At 33.5% G+C, this 12,392-nt stretch overlaps 1 protein-coding gene across 1 annotated transcript in view; it reads right to left on the minus strand.

Annotated features, from left to right (window-relative positions):
* Positions 1 to 605: 605 nt before the first annotated feature.
* The window catches only part of LOC144849842 (charged multivesicular body protein 4b-like), a 178,965-nt gene continuing 167,178 nt past the window's right edge, over positions 606 to 12,392 (minus strand). The window contains exon 6 of the transcript XR_013614004.1: positions 606 to 617. The gene's annotated coding sequence lies outside the window, so the exon portion shown is untranslated. The remainder of the gene's footprint in view (positions 618 to 12,392) is intronic.

The following is a 12,392-nucleotide window of genomic DNA, read 5'->3' on the forward strand; positions in this document are numbered from 1 at the left end:
TTTTTAGCTATTTATTTGCTATATTAAATACCTTTCAAGGTTTGAGCATATTTATTTTCCATTGCCTCGCGAAGAAAGACATTCGTCAACACTGGCGGAGACTCTGTTGTCCATGCTGTGGAGGTGATGATATATCGTCAGGTGAGAGACATAAATACAGTAATTTATTTATAGTTAATTAACGCCAACCAAAATTCTCAGACTATAAATTTATTTTATCGACGTCCATGGAGTGTTCTGGCCGGCAACTTATCCAACGGAAATTAAACACAGTAGGCCTAAGATAAAGGATTTGAAATGGTTTTGGTTTTTGGCTCTTGGTTTTAACAAAGCTTTTATTTCCCATGGTTATGTTTCCATGCCAGGTTTTGGTTCGTCAAGCAAGTTTCGATCAGGTACCAAGCGGCAAAGAATCACATGGTCTACTGATGCTCGAAATCAGACGAAGAAAGGATTACCATCTGCTCATACAAATGGTTCGTCTGCGTCGGCGCATAACACTAACAGTGAGTTTCAATCATCAATAACGGAGTCGTAGAAGAAGTAGATGTTCTTTGCCAATGTAGTATAGAGCCTATGTGGCTATATTGTCTTTGCTAATGTTCACTAAAAAATGTCTGCTGCTTTAATGCCATAGTTATTATTTTCAATTTGTATGTCTTGTAAGCATAATGCTATTCTACGTTGAATACTTTTACGTTAAGTGTTGTAAAAAGGAGATTGTGTCGCACTTATGTAACCAATATGCCAGGCTAAAGCTGATTTTGTACATACCCATGTAAAAAATAATTTGTGAGAAATCTGCATCTTGCTTTATTTAGGCTATGTGTCTCGTACGTATACATTGTTCTTCTTAATGTTATGTCTATTCAACATTTATTTTAAACTTTTTATGTGCTTATTGCAGAACATCGTTTTGTTTTCATGTTTAAAAAACATGCTGTTTTGTTTCTAGCTTAGTTAAGGTAATTGTTACGTCATTGCTTGTATTATGTTTGTCCATGTATAGGCATACAAACTTCTATCATTCTAATATAAAATACAATAATGTATTGGAAATATAATAATACACAACAGACCTCCCTTTTACTAATTCCAGAATATTATTTAAATTATTTTAATAACCAAGTAGGGCTTTGGGGAACCATTAACGAATCAACTTAATATTTTACGCAATGTTCTGGAGATACAAAGTCGTTCATATCACAATCAAACAAACGTTGAATACTGAACTTTTGTGTAGAATTGTCAAATATTGATGATACCTATAATAGATACATGTTTATCTATTTCAAATGTAATAATGCTTATGTATTAAAATGCATACACCGATGTCTTTCTTGTTATGAATCTGAATATTGGTTTATCCACACTAGTATATTGTCAATTTAGAATTGTATTAGCTAAATCGTCACTTGAATCTAAAATTCATTTTCCAGCTTCAGACTTCAACTCAAGAAATAGTGGTAATTATCCATACACGAATGGCGAAGCTATGTTCAACAGACCACCATCATATACGATATTAACTGCGGTCTCACTGGCCACTTCTTTTAGTTGAGTTAACGCGTCTAAAAGAAAACGGAAATCTTGTAATCATACCATAGTGATAATTTATTGTAAACGTCTCAATCTGTAGTAAACCATTAGAGGACAATTAAATATTTATTTTTCCTTCATGAAAGTATTCCAGATGAGCATAGCATCAACGACAATTACGTAATCCCTAAATTCACGCACACTCACGTTACACAGACTTTAATAATAATAATAATTTATTTGGAGATTACACTCAATTAATTTTAAATTCATGAGTATGGTAAGAATCACTTTAACCCAGACGCTTTAACCCAGAATATGACTACGTCACACTGAAGATTGTATTATTATCATAGAGTTCATGGTGTTGTATATTGTACAATAAATAATCTTCAATGGGGGTAAAGATTGTAATTCAGAAACAAAATGCATTCTGGACTGTCTAATCAAGCCAGCTGTGGCAAGACAATATAGTTGGACTGGGGCAAAAGGAAAGAAGGAGTTCCGAACATTGAATTTAATGAAAGTGATAATAGGTAGGTTTAGAGAAAATCATTAAAATATTACCCGATTTTAGGCCAACATTTTATTGAAACATTCATCAGAAAAATATTTTTTTGAAGGTTACAGTAGTAACTAGGACACAAAAACTATTCACACATAAATATCCATAACACTGTCGAACAATGTGGTACAGTCAAATATTTTTTATTTTTTACAGGAGCAGTTAAAAAAAACCAAAAATCAAAGGATTCCACAAATGAAGAAGTAATTGCGGCTGTCAAAACATATCTGTACAACTCTAGAGATAAAGAAGGTGGAAGAATTAAGGCCTTAGACAGCCTAAGCAAACTACTCACGGTGGCGTTATCTACGCAAGGCGTACGGTAATCGGTGGCTTTAAAGCCAAGGTGTTCAGACACAACGATCAACATTCCAATGCCTTGCGTTTAGGTTTTGTATTTATATATCACTTACGTCAACTTTACTGTTCTTTAAACTTGGAAACCTAAAAATACATTTGATATAGCTATTTCTCTATCGTATACTAGGGTACAGGTATGTAAGGTTAAAAATCACTGATGCATCACTGGATTAGCGTTATTAAATCTACCCTCTCCCGCTAGAGTTATTAACGCCACTGGCGCGGAGTAACAGCTCCCTAACGCCAATCTGCGGCCTGGTTCAGACACAAAAATATATGTACGCCACTTACATAACTCCACGGTAACTCTGTGAGTCTGAACATACAATGAGACTTAAGTGACATTGAAAATATACCATAAGCTTATAAAAGGTTATATAATATCCCATAAAAATAAAGCAACATATTAATTTGATTAAAACAATTTCAGACAAATTATGCTTTGGATAAACCTTATTTTTCAGAAACATCATCACTGCCACCAACAAGAGAAGAACAAGAAGATGTACAAGAAGATTTTGAAAAAATTGACCGTAATTCTTTAAAAAAAACTACTCACAAGTGAACCACGAGGTGTTGTTGGTAGGATGGTATGCGGGCCAAATTTAGGTATAAAATTATCAATACGTTACAAGTACAAAACTACAAAAAAATTAACTAAACCATATTTTCATTTATTTATATGTAATAAAATAAAAGGTGAAAGCAGTTATTAAAGTAATTGTAATAATAATGATATACATTTATAATTTAGAAATCAACCTTTGTATTAGAATTCAACTTTCAGCCCAGAAAGTCCAGTGGAAAGTTTGTCCAGATGTTTTAATGTCCATTTAGTTCATAATTAAATCCCAAAAGTAAACAGTTTATTCGACCTCTCTAACCGTTCCCATCGTAAAACAATTAGATATTGAAAATTTTAAGCAAAGATTCGACAGGGCCAATTCATCATTGTAACCTCCCCAGATAAGATCAATCACTCCCACCTTAACACCCCTGGATCAACTTTGGACCAATCATTAGCTTCTAAGATGATGTAATGACATATGCTAATGAGCTGAGCCAATATACACACAGGTTCGAGTAGCCTCCAGACACACCTCACAGCCACTTCTCCAGAAGCAGACCTACACTCACACCTCACTTTATCCTCTGTTCCTTATACTTATAGTTGCATATTATACTATATTATTATTGTATCATCAAGTATTATTGAATAAACAATATATGTGTTACTACAGTCAAGCGAGTTGAGTCCTCATTACAAGCAAGTTACTGGCGAACAGATTCTTTAACAAAATGAACCATGTAGTCAACAAGTTAATGGCGAAAAGGTAAAAACTTCTTGAGAAAACACAAATTTTAAAGGTATTTATACATCACATTTTATAACTTACTATTAAAAAATAATTGATCTTCCTTTCTATTTTACTCATCAGACAGAGTTGGCTCTCTGCAAGTTGTCCACATCATGCATACTCTGCGCTGAAAGTCCAAGGGATCATGTCAATTTAATTATGTTGTATGTCATATGCTTCTACCCAAACCACGGAAGACATGCAGAACCAACAGAGGAAAATATAATGCAGCCAAAGAGGGGAAACTGCAAGTTCATCTACATGTACTAACTGTAATAAAGCAGTCATAGGAACACCAAGAAGTACGTTTTGCACATGCTGACATTAGGTAGGGAATACACGAAAAAAAAAAAAAGAATCTAGCCTACATTATTTCTTTGCTTTCTTTCTTGTACCGCTCGTATGTGTATATTCATCAAATTCAGCAATAGTAGCATATAGATTTGCATAAACCACAATTATACAATACATTAACCCTTCTTTCAAATGTAGGTGAACTGCTTTATGGCATGTAAACACATTGTATTGTAAATTAACATTGTTTTGATAAATATCCATTTTAGATGATATTGGAATGCAAGTATAGTCCTGGGCCTACTAAACTGCCATCAAAGAAACAACCAAAGCTGTAGGCCTGTAATGTACGATTTGTTTTCCGTGTTATCTATCTAAAACACCCATCCATTAAAATTAATTTTCGTAAATAATTCTTTCGAAAAATTTATAGACAGTGTTGCCGTCAATGCAATGCCTCATGTCATTGAATCGCCTCCAGAATCATGGGACGATGATATGAATGGTAAGGCATAACATATTTATAAGAATATTTCCAGCATAAATGATCTCGTAAGACTGGACCAGATTGGGTAGAGCAGCTAAAACAAAAACCTGTCAACACCAGCAACACCAGGTGATGACAACTGCCTTTATCATACCCTCGCTTATCAAGCTAATACCTGTCTGAAATGGACTGTTGTCACGCACATAGATTTGTAAACATTTGATTGCTGAATTCCTTGAGACACACAAGATACAATGGCAAGTGAGTTTCTAATGCTATACAACAAGACGGCTAATCTAATCAAATTATTTTTTATATGAATGAATCATTTTGATTTGAATGTTAGTAGCATAACCGTTTTAAGCACCCTAGCGCTCTCCTAATTTTATCTATAATATATTATATGATTATTTTACGATAGAACAGGAACCAGGCCCAAAACATTAAAGGCATCACACACGTTTAGAGAAATATAATAATACGAGGATACACAGCTATTTTGAGGCCCACCCGTGACACCATACACCTTTGAATAACTGTTAGTAGGCCTATTAGGAGGATACGATAATAATTTTTCGGGCTAGATAGGTATGTACCCCAATGAAATCAATGGGTATTTTACTATACAGAATATTCAAATTGCACAACCTGAAACTGTATAATTGGTATACATTTTACTATAATAAAACCTAGTATATTGTAGTTCTTGTATTAAAAGGTTAGGCCTATATCTTTACTTGTTTATTACAATGATAATATTAATACTATTTCTAATTCGTCAGATAACGGACGGTGCAACTGATGGACCACAGAAAACTTCACACTGTCTTCAATCAATAATTCATTATAATTTATTTTTTTTGATGGATACAGAATCAAGTGTACTGTCATTTCATTTGTTGCTATGAAAAGTTTGTCTATTTATATTTTTTTCGCTCCTAGTTAATAATACAATAAAAGAACAGTAATTTCGGAGGGTCAGAGGTACCCCGCATATAATATAAAAGTTAATAACTATTCACCAATACCAAATGTCGAAGAACAAATTTAACAGTTTGCAAGGAAGGGTCTTAGTGCTCACAAAATGTGAAACTACCTGAAGTTTGCACCAAAAATAATGAAATAAGTGTAAAATAATAGCCTAATAATATACCATAAGCTTATAAAAGGTTATATAATATCCCATAAAATAAAGTAACATATTAATTTGATTAAAACAATTTCAGACAAATTATGCTTATCATCACTCCCACCTTCACCCAATGTTGACACCAAAGAAGTACAAGAAGATTTTCAAAAAATTGACCGTAATTCTACTCACAAACTACTCACAAGTGAACTTTGAGGTGTTGTTGGTAGGTTGGTATGCGGGCCAAATTTAGGTACAAAATTATCAATTTTTGTCTCACTAAGAAACAAAGTGAAAGTATCAACAACCCAAATGCAGAGTTGAAAGATATAGAAAAAGTGCAATACCATACCTTATCTCGCTTCTAAATGAATAATCATTATATATCACCCAATATTCAGTGCAGTACAGCTATGTGATTCTTATTGGTCCTTTTAGGTGTTTTTTTAATGTTCCTGTATAGTATTTCTTGTGTAAATTGCATCCTTTTTTATATAAAATTATCATTGGTTTTATACTTTTATACAAATTTTAATATTGAGAAAATGTAAATATCTTTGTAATTCAGCTAAGGCTGCGATGATATTATTAAAATAAATGAAATGAAATGAAATCAATACATTACAAAACTACAACAAAATTAACTAAACCATATTTTAATTTATTTATATGTATATACAAAATGTAATAAAATAAAAGGTGAAAGCAGTTATTATAGTAATGTATGCACCGACGACATGGTGTCTATAAAGTAAAGAATATGCCCAGGTTGTGGACAAAAGAAATACCTTTTGCTTCACTTAATCAAATTTAAGGTGGCATTTAAAGTTTATAGTTTATTTTAATGTTAATTAATGCTTTTGTTGTTGTTTTTTAAAACCTATTCTTGTATCACAGATTCTTGAACCAAAAAATGAGCCATGATGTAGTCAACAAGTTACTAGCAAAAGGGTAAAAACAATTATAAAAGATTCTTGAAAACACAAAAATTGATGGATATGGCAAGCGTATTTTGTGAAGAACAGTACTTTTATGGCCACTGATATTGGTATATAAATGCAGTATTGCCTATATATAATTCATCATTAATATGTTGTAATGCTGGTGTGTTTTATACAATTAATGAATACTTTTATTTTAAATTCATGAGTATGGTAAGCATCACCATCGCTTTAACCCAGAATATGACTACGTCACACTGAAGATTGTATTATTATCATAGAGTTCATGGTGTTGCATATTGTCCAAGCAATCAAAACAATCTTCAATGCATTATTTTATATATTTTACATTTACTTTACTCATTGGAGATAAAGATTGTAATTCAGCAACAAAATGCATTCTGGACTGTCTAGTCAAGCCAGCTGTGGCAAGACAATTTAATTGAACTGGGGCAAAAGGAAAGAAGGAGTTCCGAACATTGAATTTAATGAATAGGTAGGTTTAGAGAAAATTATTAAAAATTACCCGATTTTAGGCCAACATTTTATTGAAAGTGAAACATTCATCAGAAAAATATTTTTTTGAAGGTTACAGTAACTAGGACACAAAAACTATTCACACATAAATATCCATAACACTGTCGAACAATGTGGTACAGTCAAATATTGTTTATTTGTCTGAAATCTGTAATGCAATCAAAATGTTAGTTAAATACCAATAATTACCATATAATTTGCTAAAAAGGTACACAGAGTTCTGATTTTAGGTGCAGAGATATACCGGAAAAGTGAAAATTTGGGGTCCGCCATTTTGAAATCCAAAATGGCCACCATACAATCAAATTGTTAGTTATACCAATATGTTTGGTGACCCCATTACCATATAATTTGCACCTAAAATCCGAACTCTAGGTGCCTTTTTAGAAGAGATATACCTGAAAAGTGAAAATTTGAAGTCCGCCATTTTGAATTCCAACATGGCCGCCATGCAATAAAAATGTTATTTAAATACCAATATGTTTAGTGACCCCATTACCCTATAATTTGCACCTAAATTCAGAACTCTATGTGCCTTTTTAACAGATATATACCTGAAAAGTGAAAATTTGAAGTCCGCCATTTTGAAATCCAACATGGCCGCCATGCAATCAAAATGTTAGTTATACCATACCAATATGTTTGATGACCCCACTACCATATAATTTGCACCTAAAATCAGAACTCTAGGTGCCTTTTTAGCAGGATATACCTGAAAAGTGAAAATTTGGGGTCCGCCATTTTGAAATCCAAAATGGCGGCTTTCCCCTGACCAAATTTTGTGCAACCCCTCCATTTCATGTTTTTGACACCCTAATGAATAACTGTGCAAAGTTTCAAAATGTTATCACAATTTGAAGGATTTGCCTAAAATATGCACCTTAACATGCCTACTAAAGTGAACTAAGAGGAGTTGTCGGTTGAATGGTATGCGGGCCAAATTTAAATACAAAATTATCAACACGTTACAAAAACTACAACAAAATTAAGTAAACCATATTTTCATTTTATATATATTTACATATTATGTAATAAAATAAAAGGTGAAAGCAGTTCTATAAAATAAAGAAATACCCTTTGCCTCACCTAATCAACCAGTGAAAGGTAGGTGCTTAAGGTGGCATTTAAAGTTTATAGTTTATTTTAATGTTAATTAATGTTTGTTTTTTTGATATACACAACTGTATTGTATTACTAGGCTTTTTATTGATGTCTGCAGCCCAGCTACAAAAACAAAAAAGGCAAAAGCAAAAAAAGAAGTTGCGGTGTCAACTCGTCAGAAAAAGGCAACAGGTAGAAGTTCAGGAGGCTGTCAAGATTGCCGAGATTAATCCCAAGCAATTTCAATCATTGGGGAACATTTTTTACAGTGATACTGGTGGAACCATCTTGTTCTATAACATATCATATGTGTGCAGGAATGTGAATGTTAATTTTATGTACCATATAAACAATACAAACTTATTGATGATAACTTCTTGACAATATTATGGAAAGCAGTATAAAATAATTGCTAAAAAAAAAAATACAGTGTTTTTTTTTCTAATATTATCTTCTAAATTTATTTTTAGGAGTGGGGAACCCTAAAAAATTAGAATATTGGCTACGCAATCTGTAGCAAGTACTGTAGTAAGTAATTTTAAGAATTTAGAATACCTGCCTTATGTTGGGTGCATTAAGTGGGTCAGGTGAGATGGGAGAGAATATTTAATTAAATCCAAAAATGATTGATCTTCTTTTCTACTTTACAGACAGAGTTGGCTCTCTGCAAGTTGTCCACATCATGTATGGTCTGCGCTGAAAGTCCAAGGGATCATGTCAATTTAATTATGTTGTATGCCATATGCCCCAGATGGTTTCTACCCAAACAACGACAAGACATGCAGAACCAACAGAATGTAGGGCTACTTATTATATTAAAAATGCAGGTGCCAAATAAAAAGAAAAAAAATTCCCACTGCTACAAGCATAACATTTTAAAGGAGCTGGAACACAGGCAGGAAATGGAAATTGATCATCCAGTACCAGATCCTTTAAAATGCAAGTGCTCAAAATATAATGCATTAAAAGAAAAATATGCAAAGTTGAAAGAAAAGTGTAGCGAGTTAGAGAACCAAGTATCTCAGCTTCAGGTATATAAAGGTAAATATATAAAATTATGTATTAACAAAATGTCATACTTTATCCTAAAATATTTTTTTAGCTGGCATAAGTATCAACATAAGATGATAATGAAACTATCTTTTTCTTCAGATCTTAACAAAGTTGTTAAAGATCTTACTGAATATAAAGATGGTGTCGTCCAAAATGCTCAGCATGCAGCTCAACATAATGATGCAGAAGTTGACAATAGGGTTGGTGAAATCTGTCCAGTAAAAGTCAAGCAAACATCTAAGGTAAATATATTTGAACTGTACAATCATGTCAATTTAATTATGTTGTATGCCATATGCCCCAGATGGTTTCTACCCAAACAACGACAAGACATGCAGAACCAACAGAATGTAGGGCTACTTATTATATTAAAAATGCAGGTGCCAAATAAAAAGAAAAAAAATTCCCACTGCTACAAGCATAACATTTTAAAGGAGCTGGAACACAGGCAGGAAATGGAAATTGATCATCCAGTACCAGATCCTTTAAAATGCAAGTGCTCAAAATATAATGCATTAAAAGAAAAATATGCAAAGTTGAAAGAAAAGTGTAGTGAGTTAGAGAACCAAGTATCTCAGCTTCAGGTATATAAAGGTAAATATATAAAATTATGTATTAACAAAATGTCATACTTTATCCTAAAATATTTTTTTAGCTGGCATAAGTATCAACATAAGATGATAATGAAACTATCTTTTTCTTCAGATCTTAACAAAGTTGTTAAAGATCTTACTGAATATAAAGATGGTGTCGTCCAAAATGCTCAGCATGCAGCTCAACATAATGATGCAGAAGTTGACAATAGGGTTGGTGAAATCTGTCCAGTAAAAGTCAAGCAAACATCTAAGGTAAATATATTTGAACTGTACAATCATGTCAATTTAATTATGTTGTATGCCATATGCCCCAGATGGTTTCTACCCAAACAACGACAAGACATGCAGAACCAACAGAATGTAGGGCTACTTATTATATTAAAAATGCAGGTGCCAAATAAAAAGAAAAAAAATTCCCACTGCTACAAGCATAACATTTTAAAGGAGCTGGAACACAGGCAGGAAATGGAAATTGATCATCCAGTACCAGATCCTTTAAAATGCAAGTGCTCAAAATATAATGCATTAAAAGAAAAATATGCAAAGTTGAAAGAAAAGTGTAGTGAGTTAGAGAACCAAGTATCTCAGCTTCAGGTATATAAAGGTAAATATATAAAATTATGTAATAACAACATGTCATACTTTATCCTAAAATATTTTTTTAGCTGGCATAAGTATCAACATAAGATGATAATGAAACTATCTTTTTCTTCAGATCTTAACAAAGTTGTTAAAGATCTTACTGAATATAAAGATGGTGTCGTCCAAAATGCTCAGCATGCAGCTCAACATAATGATGCAGAAGTTGACAATAGGGTTGGTGAAATCTGTCCAGTAAAAGTCAAGCAAACATCTAAGGTAAATATATTTGAACTGTACAATCATGTCAATTTAATTATGTTGTATGCCATATGCCCCAGATGGTTTCTACCCAAACAACGACAAGACATGCAGAACCAACAGAATGTAGGGCTACTTATTATATTAAAAATGCAGGTGCCAAATAAAAAGAAAAAAAATTCCCACTGCTACAAGCATAACATTTTAATATTCTCAGCAAGAATTAACTGACTGACCAACATTTGATGAAAAAAGACCCTAGGTTCGAATGGCATTGGGTAGCAGTTTGATCTCTGTTAGGAAAAACAAGGTAGTATTCAAATGTTCCTTTTTATAGTTTAAGTAATTCAGTACTGATGATAGGGAAACATTACTATATAAAACGGTGGCTTTTATTTCCTCTCATCCTCCCGCTTGTGAGGGAAGTATTTGATATTGTACACCTGTGTTCCATTCATCCCAGAAATAGGGCATGTATACTTGCAAAGAATAGGAAAAAAGAGCAATTGAGATATGTTGGGCGCATTGGGAGCGTCAGGTGAGAAGGGAGAGGAGATTTAATTAAACCCAAAAATTATTGATCTTCCTTTCTATTTTACTCATCAGACAGAGTTGGCTCTCTGCTAGTTGTCCACATCAGATCATGCATGGTTTGCGCTGAAAGTCCAAGGGATCATGTCAATTTAATTATGTTGTATGGCATATGCCCCAGATCCAATCAAATTCACTTGCGGAATAAGCCTAGTACTTTTGCTGAAAGTGCTGCCCATTTTCTTCAACATTCATGCTCTGCCGGAGGATCCATTGTGACGTAGTCACGCGTCGCTTGGTTTATGCCTCGAATTAGTCTCCAATCAAATTCGTCACTGTGCGTCTTGAAGGAGTAACTGTAATTTCCTTTTTTTTTTTTTTTTCATTTCATAGCCTGTCTGTCTATTGCTTGCTTCTGCATACTTCACATTCCTCTTCTATTTTTCCATGCTCTGCAATTCAGATGTATGGCCTACCAACACTTTTGCTGAAAGTGCTGCCCATTTTCTTCAACATTCATGCTCTGCCGGAGGATCCATTGTGACGTAGTCACGCGTCGCTTGGTTCTTCTTCTTCTTGAATTGGTCTCTTTCAATCAAATTCATCGCTATGAGTTTTGAAAGAGTATCTATAATTTCCTTTTTTTTTTTCATTTTTGCCAAAGCCGCTTAGGCACGCTACTTTTGCTGAAAGTGCTGCCCATTTTCTTCAGCATACCTTCTTTACAAAATGTCCTAGGGCATGAAAAAACAAATATTATCCAACAAAGTATAGCAAATCCCAATCTTGAGAAGGCCGCCATCGCAACTGCGCACAAATTTTTCCATGCTCTGCAATTCAGATGTACTGTATGGCCTACCAACACTTTGTATATCAGGATCTTCCGACTTCCTCTGTCTGTTTGCATTCATCTTGTCAAACCATCATTCAATTACAATCACCTTGATTACACTTTTTCTGCCGGAGGTTCCATTGTGACGTAGTCACGCGTCGCTTGGTGTAATTCTTGAATTAGTCTCCAATCAAATTCGTCACTGTGCGTCTTGAAGGAGTAACTGTAA

This window comes from Antedon bifida, chromosome 8 (assembly GCF_963402885.1).
Source record: "Antedon bifida chromosome 8, ecAntBifi1.1, whole genome shotgun sequence".
In the NCBI taxonomy this organism is placed as follows: Eukaryota; Metazoa; Echinodermata; class Crinoidea; order Comatulida; family Antedonidae; genus Antedon; species Antedon bifida.